Source organism: Neovison vison, chromosome 9 (assembly GCF_020171115.1).
Source record: "Neovison vison isolate M4711 chromosome 9, ASM_NN_V1, whole genome shotgun sequence".
Taxonomy (NCBI): Eukaryota; Metazoa; Chordata; class Mammalia; order Carnivora; family Mustelidae; genus Neogale; species Neogale vison.
This window is the reverse complement of record NC_058099.1, coordinates 15,518,239-15,533,842: the sequence shown is the minus strand read 5'-3', so window position 1 is coordinate 15,533,842 and position 15,604 is coordinate 15,518,239. Positions and strand designations below refer to the sequence as shown.

General features: G+C 38.8%; 1 long non-coding RNA gene across 1 annotated transcript in view; it reads right to left on the bottom strand.

The window, feature by feature from the left end:
* Positions 1 to 3,191: 3,191 nt before the first annotated feature.
* LOC122916852 overlaps positions 3,192 to 15,604 on the bottom strand; it is a 39,056-nt gene continuing 26,643 nt past the window's right edge. The window contains exon 4 of the long non-coding RNA XR_006386316.1: positions 3,192 to 3,295. This is a non-coding gene — a long non-coding RNA (uncharacterized LOC122916852). The remainder of the gene's footprint in view (positions 3,296 to 15,604) is intronic.

The following is a 15,604-nucleotide window of genomic DNA, read 5'->3' as shown; positions in this document are numbered from 1 at the left end:
CAAGGTAGGTGAATCAATTAGGCGGTATTGAACGGCGGGAAAGTTAATCTGCATCCAAAGCGTTTTACTGCACAAACAAGTTAAATAAAAAATCAAGTGCAGGCCAATTGACTTTATTCCACTGTGACTGGAATTGAAGGAAGAGAAACCATTCTCCCTCAATGTCTTCTAATCCTTTCCTACTTCTGCCTTAGAGAAGGAGGGATAGTCTTCTGGGAATACGAGACTGCAGGTCCTGACATGTGACAAACAAGAATTGCAACGATGGCCATTACCTGAATAATTAAACACTCTTGTGGATATTATGGCTTTTTTGGTATCTTGGAGGAAATTTTATCCAGAAGCAAGTTTGGGCCAGTGGGTTTCTATTACGGGGAAACCATTGTTTCCCAAGAGATTTTCTTCTCTTTGCATATACCCTCATTAACTGGGGTTAGATTTTGTCTTATCTCTGACAGCTCTCTCTTTTGGCACCCTGAACCCAAGCAGGCAATAATCCTTAAAGGATCTATCTTTTCATATTAGTCACTTTTCCCCATTCCAATTGCCACTTCTCTATCCATATTCTCATTAACTCTTACTCAGAATACTCCTGGGGATTGTTTAACTATACATTCCTCTGTATCCTGACTCTTCTCTAGTTCATTCTACACATAAAAGCTAAATCAGTCTTCAGGACGGTGGAAAGAATACCACCATGTTCTTAAGTGCCAGGGAGACTCCATTTCACAGCTCGGCTTAACAATTTACTGACTTTGGGCAAGTTACTCCACCTTTCTTAACATCTACTCCTCTGTAAAGTAGGGATAATTATAGTCCCTAACGCACACGATATTTGCGAAAGCTAAAAGAGAGTGCATGAAAAGCATTTAGTATAATGCTTGGTATCTAGTAAATGCTCAATAAATAGACATCATAGGAATTTATTGGCAAATGACTTTTACGGATTATATCATTGCTAGGACTTTAGTTTCCTTGTGAGCAGAAAACATTATTATTTCTTCTCTGTTTGAACACAAGCAGGGACAGTCCAGTGCATAGGCACCTACTCATAGAATTCTACCTATATAATGAAGGCAAAATCCCAATTTTACTATCTGTCTTACAGCTCAGTATAAAGGGTGGAGGTATTTCTTCCAGATGGGGCAATTGTATAAAAAGACATGTAAAAGTGAAACACAACAAAAGTCTAAGCAAAATATTCTGAGTGAAAATGGCCTCATGCTCTCAAAATGATGATTTAGGTAGGGAAGCCATGAGATATATTGTGGAAGAGGATACCAGGGAGGGTCTGGAAGGTTCTAGAATTCTAGGTTATGAGTGCATGAACACCAGGGTGCTATTGAGAGTTTTGGGGCAGAGGGAGTGATGGAATGCACCAGCCAAGAGAAACGTCCACCCATTTAGGTCGAGGAAGGACAAAGCACATTGCCTTCAGAGCTCAGAACAAATCACCCAATTCTACTTCCCGAATTGTTCATCTTCTATGAGGCATGATGAATGCTGACTTTAGACTCTTTCCTTTGGTTCTGCCAGCAATTCAGTAGCTTAATCTTTTTCCAATCTCAGCTGTTGCCTAATAATCTGTTCCAGGCACAGAAATTTCATTAACTCCTCAATGATGTCCACAGGCTTTGACCATGGGTTTCATCTGTTAAGCTGCTTTTATTTCAGCTACTATACAAATTACCCTCTGCCTGGAGGGAGGGGACCACAACAGCCAGAAAAAAACGAGGGGCTGAAGAGGAGATAGAGGAGAAAAGAATGGCCAAAGCCCTTCTGTATTTCTCAAACAACTTCCCTCTTCTTAGTGAAAATAGATGTCCAGAGGAGAAATTGAATTCCAAAGCAATGAGTCTATAATGGAATGGCCCCAAATTTTCTCACTGGTAGCCTAAGTGGGGGGGTCCCTGTCTCAACCAGCATGATATGTGATTGTCTTATCATCCTCAGAAAACTATGTTATACTTATAGGTAAAATGGAACGGTTACTGATGCTGAAAATGTGGTTGAGTGTGTACTGGTTTCTGTTAAGTCTGAGACATGGTTGAGATGGGGAAGTGGAAAAGGAGGGAGGGTAATAGGAGGTCTCCACCAAACATCTCCTGCTTAAAGCCTCTGCCATGCTGCTGTGCACACCTTAGTGAATCATGCTGGGATTTCAGGCATAAGTGGAGAAAGCATTTTTGGATAGAAGTCATTCCTTCTAACCTTTCTTCTCTGAAGCCCCTTCTGATTTTCAGAGTGAGTTGCAACTTCCCCTATGTTTCTATGATACACTGAATCTTCTTCTGTATGCCTTATCAGAGTGCTTCTCATTATTTGATTAACATACATATTTTTTCTTCCCTTTTGAATTCTTTGAGGGTATAGGTCAAATTGTATGTGGCTAACAATAGGATGAGGGGACCAGAAATTGCCTATGTATCAGCAGCAGCATAGCTAAGGATAGAAGTTACTAGTAGGTAGCCAAAGAAACCAGAAAAAAGAGCAAGAGAGAGAGTCCATTTTGGATTAGAGAGAGTAGTGTATATAAAGTGACTGCTACCAGGTGGTGGTATCAGTAGATCTGGCAAGTTTTCTCTGTCAAATCCATGGGCAGATTTGTACATACAGATTTCTGTTATTGTGCAAATTCGAAGTTTAGCTAGACCCTCAGAAGCTTCTGTGGGAAGAGGTAGTGATTTAGGGTGGAGTAGGTACCCTGATGGTGTGTGTTTGCTTACTTAAGAATCTGGGTTGCAGCTCTACTCCTCTCCTTTCAGGACTTGACTGTATTATGACACACAAGAGAGGATATAGGGTTATTGGTGCTAAGAAAAGACCATATGAGGTCCTTTCTTATTCTGGGTGATGCTTCCAAAAAGACAATTAGAAGCCGTTGACTAGGTATGGGTTAATGGCAGCATTGCTGACATGTTTTCAAAATATCTCTCAACAGATTTTGGATCACAGTTTTATTTTGAAGTAAAATGACAGAATGTAAACATTTTTATAAAGGTGATTGGTAAGTTTTTGGTATGGTGTCTTATACTAAAAAGATGCCCTCCCTTTGCTTATATTGCACATTAACCATTTTTCATGTTTTGAAAGATAACTTTTATTTATAAATTACAAGACTATTTTATAATTTACTTGAAATTACCAGTTCAGAGATGTATTGATGGGATTCTATTTTGGGTGGCTTTTATTCTATTTTCTTTGAAAAATGTAGAGTTGGTTTCCCATCTTCTATTTCTCCATATCCCTCTATGAAGTATGTAGGCTGGCAATCTTATTTCACAAGTGATAGAGACTGAAAAACAGAAATATCAATCAGCATACTCAATGTCATCAAATATCTGTGATGAGACCAGAATCCAAGTCCCATTCTTTGCCTGAGAATGACTTACCGGCACCCGACCCCTCAAAAAATCCTTTCAGGTTATACTACTCTTTTTTCTTGTTTTAATTTTATTGAGGAATAATTGACAAATATATTCATATATATTTAAAGTATATGACATAATGATTTGATATGCATATACCTTGTAGAATGATTACCAAGATCATGACAATGAACACATCCATTACCTCACAGAGTTAACATTTGTTAGCGTGTGTGTATCAGAATGCTTAAGATCTACTCTGAGCAACTTGCAAGTATATAATGCTATTATTAACTACAACCACCATGTCATATATAGATCCTCTTTAATTATTCCTATAACTGAAAATGTGTACATTTTGGTCCTGGCAGGCACCATTCTATTCTCTATTGTAACTCTAAAATCAGGTTTTTTGTTTTATTTTGCTTTGTTTTTTTGGAATCCACATATAAGTGATGGTGTAGAAAATTTGTCTTTGCCTGACTTATTTCACTTAGCATAAGGCCTATAATTCATCCATGTTGTTGCACATGGCAAAATTTCCTTCTTTTTTGTGGCTAACATTTCACTGTATGTGCTATATAATATATATGATACGTCATATGTATATATCATATTCATGTCTATATGTCATAGATACCATATTTTCTTTGTCTGTTCATCTGTCAAAGGGCCTTTAGGTTGTTTCCGTATCTTGGCTATTGTGAATGATGCTGCATGAACACACGTGTGCAGATATCTCTTCAAGAAACTGATTTCAGTTCCTTCAGATATATATCCAGGAGTAGGCTTGCTGGATCATATGGTAGTTCAACTTCTAAATTTTTGAGGAACCTCTACACTCGTTTTCATAATGGCTATACTATTTTATATTCCCACCCAAAGTGTATCAGTTCCCTTTTCTTTACATTCTTGCTAACATTGTTACCTCTTGTCTTTTTGATAGTACCCATCTTATAAAGGTATTGATTCATTCTGGTTTTGATTTGCATATCTATGATGATTTGTGATGTTGAACATCTTTTCCTATGTCTATTGGCCATTTGTATGTTGTGTTCAGAAATATGTCTATTCAGGTCTTCTACCCATTTTTATATTGGCTTATTTGCTTTTTTTGATATTGAATTATATAAGTTCTTTCTGTATTTAGGGTATTAATACCTTATAAGATATATATTTTATAAGTATTTTCTCTTATTCTGTACATCACCTTTTTAATTTGTTGTTTTCTTTGCTGTGCAAAAGCTCTTTAGTTTGAAGTAGTCCTACTTGTTTATTTTAGTTTCTGTTACTGGTGCTTTAATATCTTACCCAACACTCCCTCTATTTTTGTAATTATTTATTTTATTATTATTATTATTATTATATTTTTACATGTAAGATCAGTCCTTGCCAGCATCCATACTTCCACTGTCCTGTAGGTCTAAAACTAATCCCAGTTAAGATTTCTGTAGAGCTCCTGAGTCCCCAATTTTTCAGACTTGAGTTACTTTCATTTCTGCTAACCTAGACCTTCTTCCTCAAGGAGGTAGCATATAGTGCTGTGGTGAAACTCAGTTTTCATAGGCAGGCAGAACCTCTGTCAGTTCTGCTTACTGAGATAAGGCTAAGCAAGTTACACTGCCTCTGCCTTCCACACTTGATGTGAAATTTAAATGTTGTAATGCATAAAAAAGTGAAAAGTATACAGTAATGGGTACATTTTTTATGCTACATCTGACTAACATTAGGATAGGTAATATTGGCTAGACCAGTGGTCAAGTTTATATACGAACCTGAATTCTGTCCATTGGATTCTCATTTTCTTTTCAGCACTTGAAACTGACTAGTTAACTGTCATCATTCTTCTCCAGTATAGTGATTTCTCAAAGTGTGGTGGTCAGACCATGTATACCTAAATCTCCTTAGGAGACTGTTTAAAATCAGATCTCTGGGGTGCCTGGGTGGCTTAGTTGTTTAAGTGGCTGCCTTCGGCTTGGGTCATGATCCCAGGATCCTGGGATCGAGCCCCATGTCAGGCTCTTTGCTCAGCGGTGATCCTGCTTCTTCCTCTCCCTCTGCCTGCTACTCTGCCTACTTGTGCTCTCTCTCCCTTTGTCAAATAAATAGATAAAATCTTTAAAAATTTTTTTTTAAAAAATTAGATCTCTGGGACTCACCCCTGTCCTACTGAATTTGTGCGGTAGAGCTCAAAACCTTCAAAGCCACAAGCTCACAGTTTATCCAGGGCTACATGATGATCTGAGAATCCTGTCCTATTCCAGGACTACTGTCTGTCGTGAACTTACAGGACATCCTTTCCCTGAGATTAGTGGGACGGTTTTCATTTGTCTGGATCTCTGAAAAATCTCCTTTGCTTTCATTTTGTGTTCAATCTAATTATCAAACATCTCCCTTACTCCAAGTAGGAACTTTTAGAGCTACAATTCTCCTAAATTCTGTCCTTTGTTGTTGTTTTGATGCCATATGTTGGGGTTCACCAGGTGACTCAGTTGGTTACATGTCCAAGTCTTGATTTTGGCTCAGGTCATGGTTGCAGGGGTCTGAGATCAAACCCTGAGTTGGACTCCATGCTGACTTCTGCCCCTTGCCCACCCCCTCTTAAAAATGAATGAATGAATTGAATGAATGAGTAAAATGTCATGTGTTGTCCCCAGACCAGACTCCATTCCATCCCTGCCCTTCAGTGAACAACTTCTGGCTGGATTTGTCAGTCTGCTCCCCTTTTCATCTGTGAATATATTTCTCCTCTGTCTTTTCCCCATAATATTGGGGTTAATCTCTTTACTCTATGAACACTCTTTTCTTTGGGTTTGACCACACCTCTGGCTTCTGAGATAAACCTGAATAGCTTAAATGGATGAATATGTGCCATCTCCCTTGCCATAGCCAGTGACTCAGATGGCCACTGATCTGATCCAGTCAGTGAGAAATAAGGAGATGCTGCGAGTGGGAAAGAGGCTGAATTTAAAATAACAACATGTGTTGTAGAGGATGTGGAAAAAGGGGAACCCTCTTACACTGTTGGTGGGAATGCAAGTTGGTGCAGCAACTTTGGAAAACAGTGTGGAGATTCCTCAAGAAATTAAAAATAGAACTTCCCTATGACCCTGCAATTGCACTACTGGGTATTTACCCCAAAGATACAGATGTCGTGAAAAGAAGGGCCATCTCGACCCCAATGGTTATAGCAGCAATGGCCATGGTCGCCAAACTGTGGAAAGAACCAAGATGCCCTTCACCCGGACAAATGGATAAGGAAAATGTGGTCCATATACACTCTGGAGTATTATGCCTCCATCAGAAAAGATGAATACCCAACTTTTGTAGCAACATGGACGGGACTGGAAGAGATTATGCTGAGTGAAATAAGTCAAGCAGAGAGAGTGAATTATCATATGGTTTCACTTATTTGTGGAGCATAACAAATAGCATGGAGGACAAGGGGAGATGGAGAGGAGAAGGGAGTTGAGGGAAATTGGAAGGGGAGGTGAACCATGAGAGACTATGGACTCTGAAAAACAATCTGAGGGTTTTGAAGGGGTGGGGGGTGGGAGGTTGGGGGAACCAGGTGGTGGATATTAGAGAGGGCACAGATTGCATGGAGCACTGGGTGTGGTACAAAACAATGAATACTGTTACTCTGCAAAGAAATTAAAAAAAAAAATAGACATGTCTTCAAAGGCAAAAGTAATAAAAGTGAAAATGAACTTTTGGGACTTCATCAAGATCAACATCTTCTGAACAGCAAAGGAAACAGTCAACAAAGCAAAGAGGCAGCCTATAGAATTGGAGAAGTTATTTCCAAATGACACTACAGACAAAAGGCTGATATCCAAGATCTATAAAGAACTCCTCAAATTCAACACTCAAAAAACAGATAATCACATCAAAAAATGGGCAGAAGACATGAACAGACACTTCTCCAATGAAGACATACAAATGGTTATCAGACAAATGAAAAAATGTTCAACATCATTAGCCTTCAGGGAGATTCAAATCAAAACCACATTGAGATACCACCTTACACCAGTTAGAATGACCAAAATTAACAAGACAATAAACAACATGTGTTGTAGAGGATGTGGAGAAAGGGGAACCCTCTTACACTGTTGGTGGAAATGCAAGTTGGTGCAGCCACTTTGGAAAACAGTGTGGAGATTACTTAAGAAATTGAAAATAGAGCTTCCCTGTGACTCTGCAATTGCACTACTGGGTATTTACCCCAAAGATACAATTGTATTGGAAAGAAGGGCCATATGCACTCCAGTGCTCAGAGCAGCAATGTCCACAATTGCCATCTTGGAGAGAGCTAAGGTGCCCTTCAACAGACAAATGGATAAAGAAGATGTGGTCCATATATGTATATGTATATATTCCTCCATATACATGGAGGAATGTTACGCCTCCATCAGAAAGAATAAATACCCAACTTTTGTAATCAACATGGGTGGGACTGGAGGAGATTATGCTGAGTGAAATAAGTCAAGCAGAGGAAGTAAATTACCATATGGCTTCACTTGTAGAACATAAGGAATAGCATGAAGGACATTAGGAGACGGAAAGGAAAAGTGAAATGGGGAAATTGGAGGGGGAAACAAAGCATGAGAATCTGTGGACTCAGAAACAAAATGAGGGTTTTGGAAGGAAAGGTGTTGTGGGGATGAGTGAGTCCGGCGGTGGGTATTAAGGAGGGCTCATGTTGCATGGAGTACTTGGTGTGGTGCATAAACAATGAATCTTGGAACACTGAAAAACAAAGTTGTAGAAAGTTTGCAATAACAAAAATAAGGTGATGTGGAAAAAAAAATTAAAAATATATATGTATTTTTGGGGCACCTGGGTGGCTCAGTGGGTTAAGCCTTTGCCTTTGGCTTGGGTCATGATCTCAGGGTCTTGGGATAAGCCCTGCATCAGGCTCTCTGCTCAGCGGGGAACCTGCTTCCCCTCTCTCTCTCTCTCTGCCTGCCTCTCTGCCTGCTTGTGATCTCTCTATATGTCAAATAAATAAATAAAATCTTTATATATATGTAAATATATAAATATATATAAATAATAAATATATTTATAAATATATAAATAAATATATAAACATATATATATATATATATATATATACATATATATATATATATAGTGGGGGGGGAATTATTGGAAGATACATTATTTTTTCCTAAGTCAGTGGCTCAAAATCCTATCTGTCTATTGAAATTCTTTGATTATCTTAAACCATCATATTCACAACTAATTGGGTTAGTTGCGTTTTCACCCTTAGTGTGGCTATGCTAGTCATTTGAGATTCAACAAGGGACATTTGTTTCTGTTTGTATTCTATTTCAACTTTTTTTCTCATCTTTGTTAATATTTTTTGATTATGTCATATGTCAATCTGGTACCAAGGGTAGAACTATATACAAGCTATCCCTAAGGAAGTGCTCCGCATTTTGTTCACCAAACTCCCACTCAAGTCCATTAATGACCAATCTTGTTAGTCTCTGTGTTCTCCTTCCTCCTATTCTTGGCACACAAATGAAGTAGAAATGTGTATTTTCTTATTTCCTCTTCTTTCTTACACAAAAGGTAGCTTCCAGAGATACTTTTTTTTTTGTGCATTTTTCTTTCTTTAAATAACAAGATATCCTAGCAATCTCTTCTTATCAGTCCACAGAAGATTTCTTCATTCTTTTTCAACAGTACCATATAGCACTGCTTGTTTTATACCATTCCAAACCCCCTAACCACTTTATTATATGGTCTTTTACATTATTGTTTCCAGTATTTTAAAAATTACAAACAAGGCTTCAATAAATAAGCTTGTGTATACACATTTTTGCATATCTGAAGGATGAAAATCGGGATAAACTTCTGATGTGGGGTTCCTGGGTCAAAAGGTAAATGCATATTTATTAGATATTGCCAAATCCTGATCCAAAATCATCGTACCAATCTGCATCCAGATCCTCATGCATGAGAGTATCAGCTTGTCCGTAGCCTGGCCAATAAATAGAATGTGTTCTCACACATTATATCAATCTGATAGGTAAGAAATGGTTCCAGTTTGCACACCTCTAATTATGGAGGAAAGCGAATATCTTCACACAGAATTTTCCATATTTTTTCTCTATTTCAGTGGTTCTGAACTGAATGTGCGTTAGAATTGCTGTGTGTGTTTGTGTGTAGGTGTATGAGAACACATGCACATGCATGTCTTCTGACATACGAGCTTTTTAGGTAAAAGATTTGTAGGTGATTCACTTTTGGCACAGCTGGCATTGTAAAGTACTGCTTTAGGTCATTCAGAATGAGGAGATGGGTGTAGAGCTGCAGCAGTCGCTGTGGTTACCATGGGAGAATCAGCTTGAAGAAGAAGCCAATGGGTAAAGAAGAAAATGGTGATTCACTGGAGTAATCTACATGTAAAGTCAATTCCATCTACCTATTCTTCTATATAAATCACTGGATTTTCCCCCATAAGTCAATATATTGGTTTTTTATGCATAGTCAGTAATTCTATTTCCTTGGTGCAGCATTTTTTTCTGCATAGAATGTTTTATACCCTTTCCATTCCTCTTCCCTCTTTTTTTTTTTATATCTTGTGCTGAATAATCCCTTCAGACTTTAATTGAGACATTCCTTCCCTCTCTTCTAGAAACCTTTCTTTCATCACTTCGTCACCTTCCTCATCACCTGTACTAGTTATGTGCATCTCTTCCTTGCTCTCTAGCAACCTGTATTATAATAAAAAATATATGCTATTGCACAGAGCCATACTGCTTTGTTACTGTCTATCCCTTTACACTGTGAGGCCCTTGTGTGCTGGGAATACTGCATATTCATGTATGTATTGGGGGAAGGAGGAACTCAAACTGCCTTAAATTTGAACTTAACAATAAGTACCTGGATGGCTCAAGTCAATCGAGCATCAATTATTGATTTCCAGCTTGGGTCATGATCTCAGGGTCATGGGATCAAGCCCCATTGGGGGCTCTATGCTTGGCAGGGAGTCTACTTGGGATTCTCTCTCTCTCTCTCTGCTCTTCCCTCCCCTATATCTCTAAAATTATAGACATTACTGCTTTGAAGAGGAAAAAAGTTGACACTGCAATAGGTATGTTTAAATGTGTCATACTTCAAAAAGTATATGAATGGTTGTAGGGAGTACTATGGATATCATTTATTAAAGAAATTATAGAAGGTGCCATGGAAATATGCTAGCAGTGGTGGCCTGGGTGAGAATTATTCAGTGCTCTATTTCCTGTGATAACCTGGAAAGAAACTTCAAGAAAGCAGTCTTCAAAATTTAGATTTTAGTCATATCTTATGCTGTGATGTGTCCACTGCTATATCAGTGTTCTGCCACACAAGTCTTTCAAAGAAATGTCTTCCCAACACAGCACCCCTGTAGCATCACTGTCTTGAAGAAAAGTAAATTATATCACATACAGTAAGACCAGCCCAGAGCAGAACACCAGAAGGAGCTGTGGCAGGTAAAAGAAAGCAGAGTCAGGTAAATTTGATAAAGCCAGGTGATATGCAGATTGATTTGGGAGGCCTCTTTTCCCTGTTTCTACCAGTCACATTGAAAAGACACCAGGCGACATCTAGAACCTTGTTTTTGAAAATCAAGTTTACTGAGGTATAATTTTCATTCAATTAAATACACCCAGTTTAAGTGTAAAGTTGATGATTCTTAATAAATAGGTACATCCATGTAACCACCACCCAGTCAAAAGTGTGAAATATTTTCTTTAATTCCAAAGGTTTTCTGTGCCTTTTCTTTGTCTGTTACCCCACCTTCCTCCTCTCTGTTTCCAAGCAAACACCGATCTGCTCTGTGTTTCTATAACTGTGATGTGACTTCTTTGTTTATATTTCTAAGGATCTGCCAAATGGTGTTCTGAGGAGATTGTATCATTTTACATTCCTACCACCATGCACAAGAGTTCTAGTTGCTCCACAAATTAGTTAACACTTTCTAGTGTCAGTCTTTTTACATTTTAGCTGGTATATTTCTTTGTGCCTTAAATCCTAGCACTTTATGTAAATTTAAGAGACTAGCTTAGGTGATTAAAAAAAAATAATAATAAGTTTCTGGAGATGTCTTCAACCATCCTTCTTCTCCCTACTTGTACATGCTGTTTTTTTCTTTCTATCAAGAGATACATTTTATTTCTCCTCCTCTTTAATCCAGGCTGGCATTTTGACTGGCCAAAGAAATGTAGCAGAGATGATATTCTGAGACTTATGAGAACAAGACTTAAGATGACTGACAGCTTCCAATCCCTGAAACTAAGGATTCATGTGCTATGCTGTTAGAAGCCCAGCCCACATAGCACTTAGATACTGGCTCACCACCACTGGTGAACTCTCAGTCAGCCAACAGCCAGCACCATGTATGTGAGTGACCCAAGTTAGACATTACAGCTCTGCTAAGTCTCCCGATGACCAGACTCCACTGACAGAAGAACCATCCAGCTGAATCCATTCAACACATAGTTGTAAGAAATAAAAAAATGTTTATTTTAAGCCACCTGCTTTTGGGGTAGTTTTGTTAAGTAGCAGTAAACAACCAAAATACTTGTATACAAAGTTCCTAGTTCAGGGCTCAATAAATATTTGCCAAGTAAATACATTCACTCATTCAACGTGAGTTGAATACCCATGAGTACCTTCATTGTGTACTTAGCACTGCTAAACATCACAGCATTGCTATGTGTCTTGAGAAAAAGAAAGGGCATTTTTTCCCCAATTTGAAGATGATAATAGCATTTAGTTATAACATTTAGGAATCCTTTGGCTGATAGCATTGACCCTCATTTAGCCATGATCAAGAAAGAGTCTCTTTATCCAAATCGGGCCCTTCTGGGAGTCTGGAATAATTTCCCTAGGCACCCAGTGCCATGAAACATCAATACCCACTCCTCTAGCACAGCCCTTGTAGCTCCTGGGAACCCAACAATACCCACTGCTTGAGTAACACAAGAAACATGACCTACTTCAGTCACGTCAGCAAGGATTTTTGTCTTGCAACAGTTCATTCTTTGAGTAAATGAGGTGCAATCTTGAATAGCTGTAGGGTAGTAAATTGATCACTGATGGAGCTCATTCGAGCAGCCCCCATCACCCACCACTCAGCTGCAGTTTACAGGCAGCTGTGACAGATTAAGTCCAAAAAGAGCACAGCAATTGCAGCTGCCTTCATGCCCAGAGCACAGGATGCCCTTTTTACCTTTTTTGAGAATGAAAGAGACAGAATGAACCACCATAACGCGCTCTGCCCCTGACTATGTTCCTATCCTTCTTGCTCCCACAACAAGGGACACTGGTGGCTCAATGATGGTTTGAGCTGGATGAGACCTAATGCAGCCCAAATTCATCCTTTACGAGATAAGGAAAAGGAGGTCTCAGGAGGCTAAGGGATGCTCTGCTAATCATACAGGGAATTAAAAACATTGTTAAGACCACATGTCAAGTCACTAAGATCTTAATCATATGTCATTTCCATTTTAACAACATGTCTTTCTGCTTCCCTAAGACTTGGGACTTTTTTCCCCCCAATAATTGCTTATGTATTAGAAGTAATCTGCCCATTTCCTTGAGAGCATAGATGATGAAGACCAGGATATGTGCTGAGACCATCTCTAAAACCTCATCACCTTCCTGTCACTAGCAACCCCTATCTAACCTACCTTTCTATTTTACTCATTCAGCAAAGTTTCCTGGGTGACTAAAATGTAGAAAATTCTATACAAGATATTTTTGGGGATGCAAGATTATAGAACACTACTTTCTGGGCTCAATAAATATATTTGGTGAGTGATAATTAATATTCAAATACCTGTAATAAAAATCACTATGTGGTGATTGTCCTGTATATATGATAATAAATAGTTTCACATTCCAATGAAATGAAACCTGATTGTTTCCCTACAACAGTGGAAGTCATACAAAGTCTACAAAGTGTGTTCCCCTGGAGCAGCTCCCTCAGCAGGACCAGAGAGGTTAGTAGAAATGCAGATACGCAGATTGGCACCCCAGATCTTCTGAATCACAATCTCTACTTTAATAAGATTTTCAGGAAGTTTGTACTCACATTAACATTTGAAAAATCTGAAACAGAGTAAAGAGGAGTAGAGGAAGGAGGAATGGGTTTTGACCAGTGTGATTAAGGGAAACCCTGCAGCTGAGGGCGGCAGAATGATGTGTTGATCAAGACACTTGGATCAGACAGAACTGGATTAAGCCAGAGGCATTTGAGCAAGTTATTTAAATGATTTATTCATAAAAAAGTTATAGCATTAGTGCCTGTCTCCTAGGGTATGTGGAAGTTAGGTGAGCATTGGGAATGAGAAAGTGGGTGTGGGAAGGCAGAGCATCAGAAGACCGTGATCCACGGCATTGTTGTAACTGAAGCTATGGAGAGGTGGAGCTGAGTTCATTGTTATCCAGGTGCTTGCCAGGGAGTGCTAATACCATTAGCAAACATTGAAAAGCAGAGGGAGAGGAACAGAAGATGATGATGATGATGATGATGATGATGATGATGATGATAACGATAACGCTTCTAGTCTTACCCTATGGGTGTTGACCCTTGAGCCTTATTCTAACTTGTCAATCTCCTGTCTCCAAAAAATTTACAAGACTGAAAACAGTGGAATAGAGTTAGAGGTCCCTTGGGAGTTTGAATATTTTTTTTCTCCCCTGAAATAGACACAGAGCAGCCCTTTAACTCTACTGTAAAAAGGCTCCCTAAATGCAGCTCTATTTTTCACACCACATAGCATTTTGCTTTATGCACATAGTCATGTAATGTAAAGGGTAATTCGGAGTTGATAAATTAGCAGCCAGGAAAAAGGTCTACAAGGAGCTTCAGTAAGCCATTTAGCATTTGGCGAGTTCTGTAGAGCTTTGGTCTCTTCCTACACCCAGAGGTAGTAAATATCCCTCTCCGGTTGGTACTTGCAGAGAGTGCCTCTGCATTTTGATACTCTGTGAAGTGCATTCCTGTGATCAACAGTCATTTCATGTTCTAGATTAGAGCTTCAGAGGTATACTTCGGAAGCCCCTTTCCATTCCGTGGGGGAAACTATAGCCCTGGGAGGCATCATGACTTCCCCGGATGCTTACCAGCTAGTTATCTGGGGGGGCGGGGGGAGGGGTTCCTGAGGTTAAGTGATTCTTTCTTTTCCTCCTTCCTTCCCCCATCCCTCTTTTCCCGCTCTTTTTTCTGTTTCTCCTTCACGACTTTATTGTTGGTGAAATATTACTGATGTTAGATAAATAAAACTATAAAATCAAATTAAGTCAGGGTTGAATAGGAAGCATACAGTTAGATGAGTTTGCTTTCTCAGTGACTGAGATGCTGGAGTCTAACACCTCCTCAAGTTTAGGAACCTAGATCCTTAACCGACATTGCCTCAATGTGAATCTGCCATATGATGTATCTGGCTAAAAAAAAAAAAAAAAAAAGGAAAAGAAATAAGAAACACCAGATATAAACATCATCTCATGCAGATAGATTAGGGCTGAACTAAGGGATAGTTGTCTCACTCAATTTAGCAGCTCCAAGTTGGTAAGTTAACGAGAAATGGAAGATAAGGTGAGGTTTTGAAAACTTGAAAATTGCACACATGAGCTCTGAATTCAGCATCATCATTCTTTTGTCAGAATTGGCTCTTCCCATCAGGACTCACGGTGGGCCAGAGCTCTGTAGAAGGAAATGGTTGCATTGGAGACTGTGAGGAATTATTTACAAAGGAAACCCACTTGCCTTGCAGGCTCTTTTGTAATGGACTCTTTATTGAGCTTATTATCTTGTTGATAACACACACAATCACTTTGCTACCAGTTTCCTCTTGTTTCAAGCCAACCTGCTCTGATCTTTACGGGAAAACACAGCGATCTAGTAGGGATACTGGACTAAATAGCACCTAGCCTGCCTGTATTTCTGTCTCCGCCAACTAATTGCTGACTATGAGCCACTTAACCTATCTTTGCTTCTACTTTACCGCCCACCAAATATAATAATTCTAGTAACTTCCATTCTTGGCAATTGTATAGAAATCTACAACTTCAAATCATTTTCTTATCCACTTTTTTGTTGGAATCTCAGAATCAACCTATAAGGAGAGCATTGATATGGACCTATATGTGATATAGATATAGTTTTTTTAAAGAAGAAACCCACAGGGTGATCAGTTAAGTGATTGCTTAAGGTTGTACTACAATGAATGATG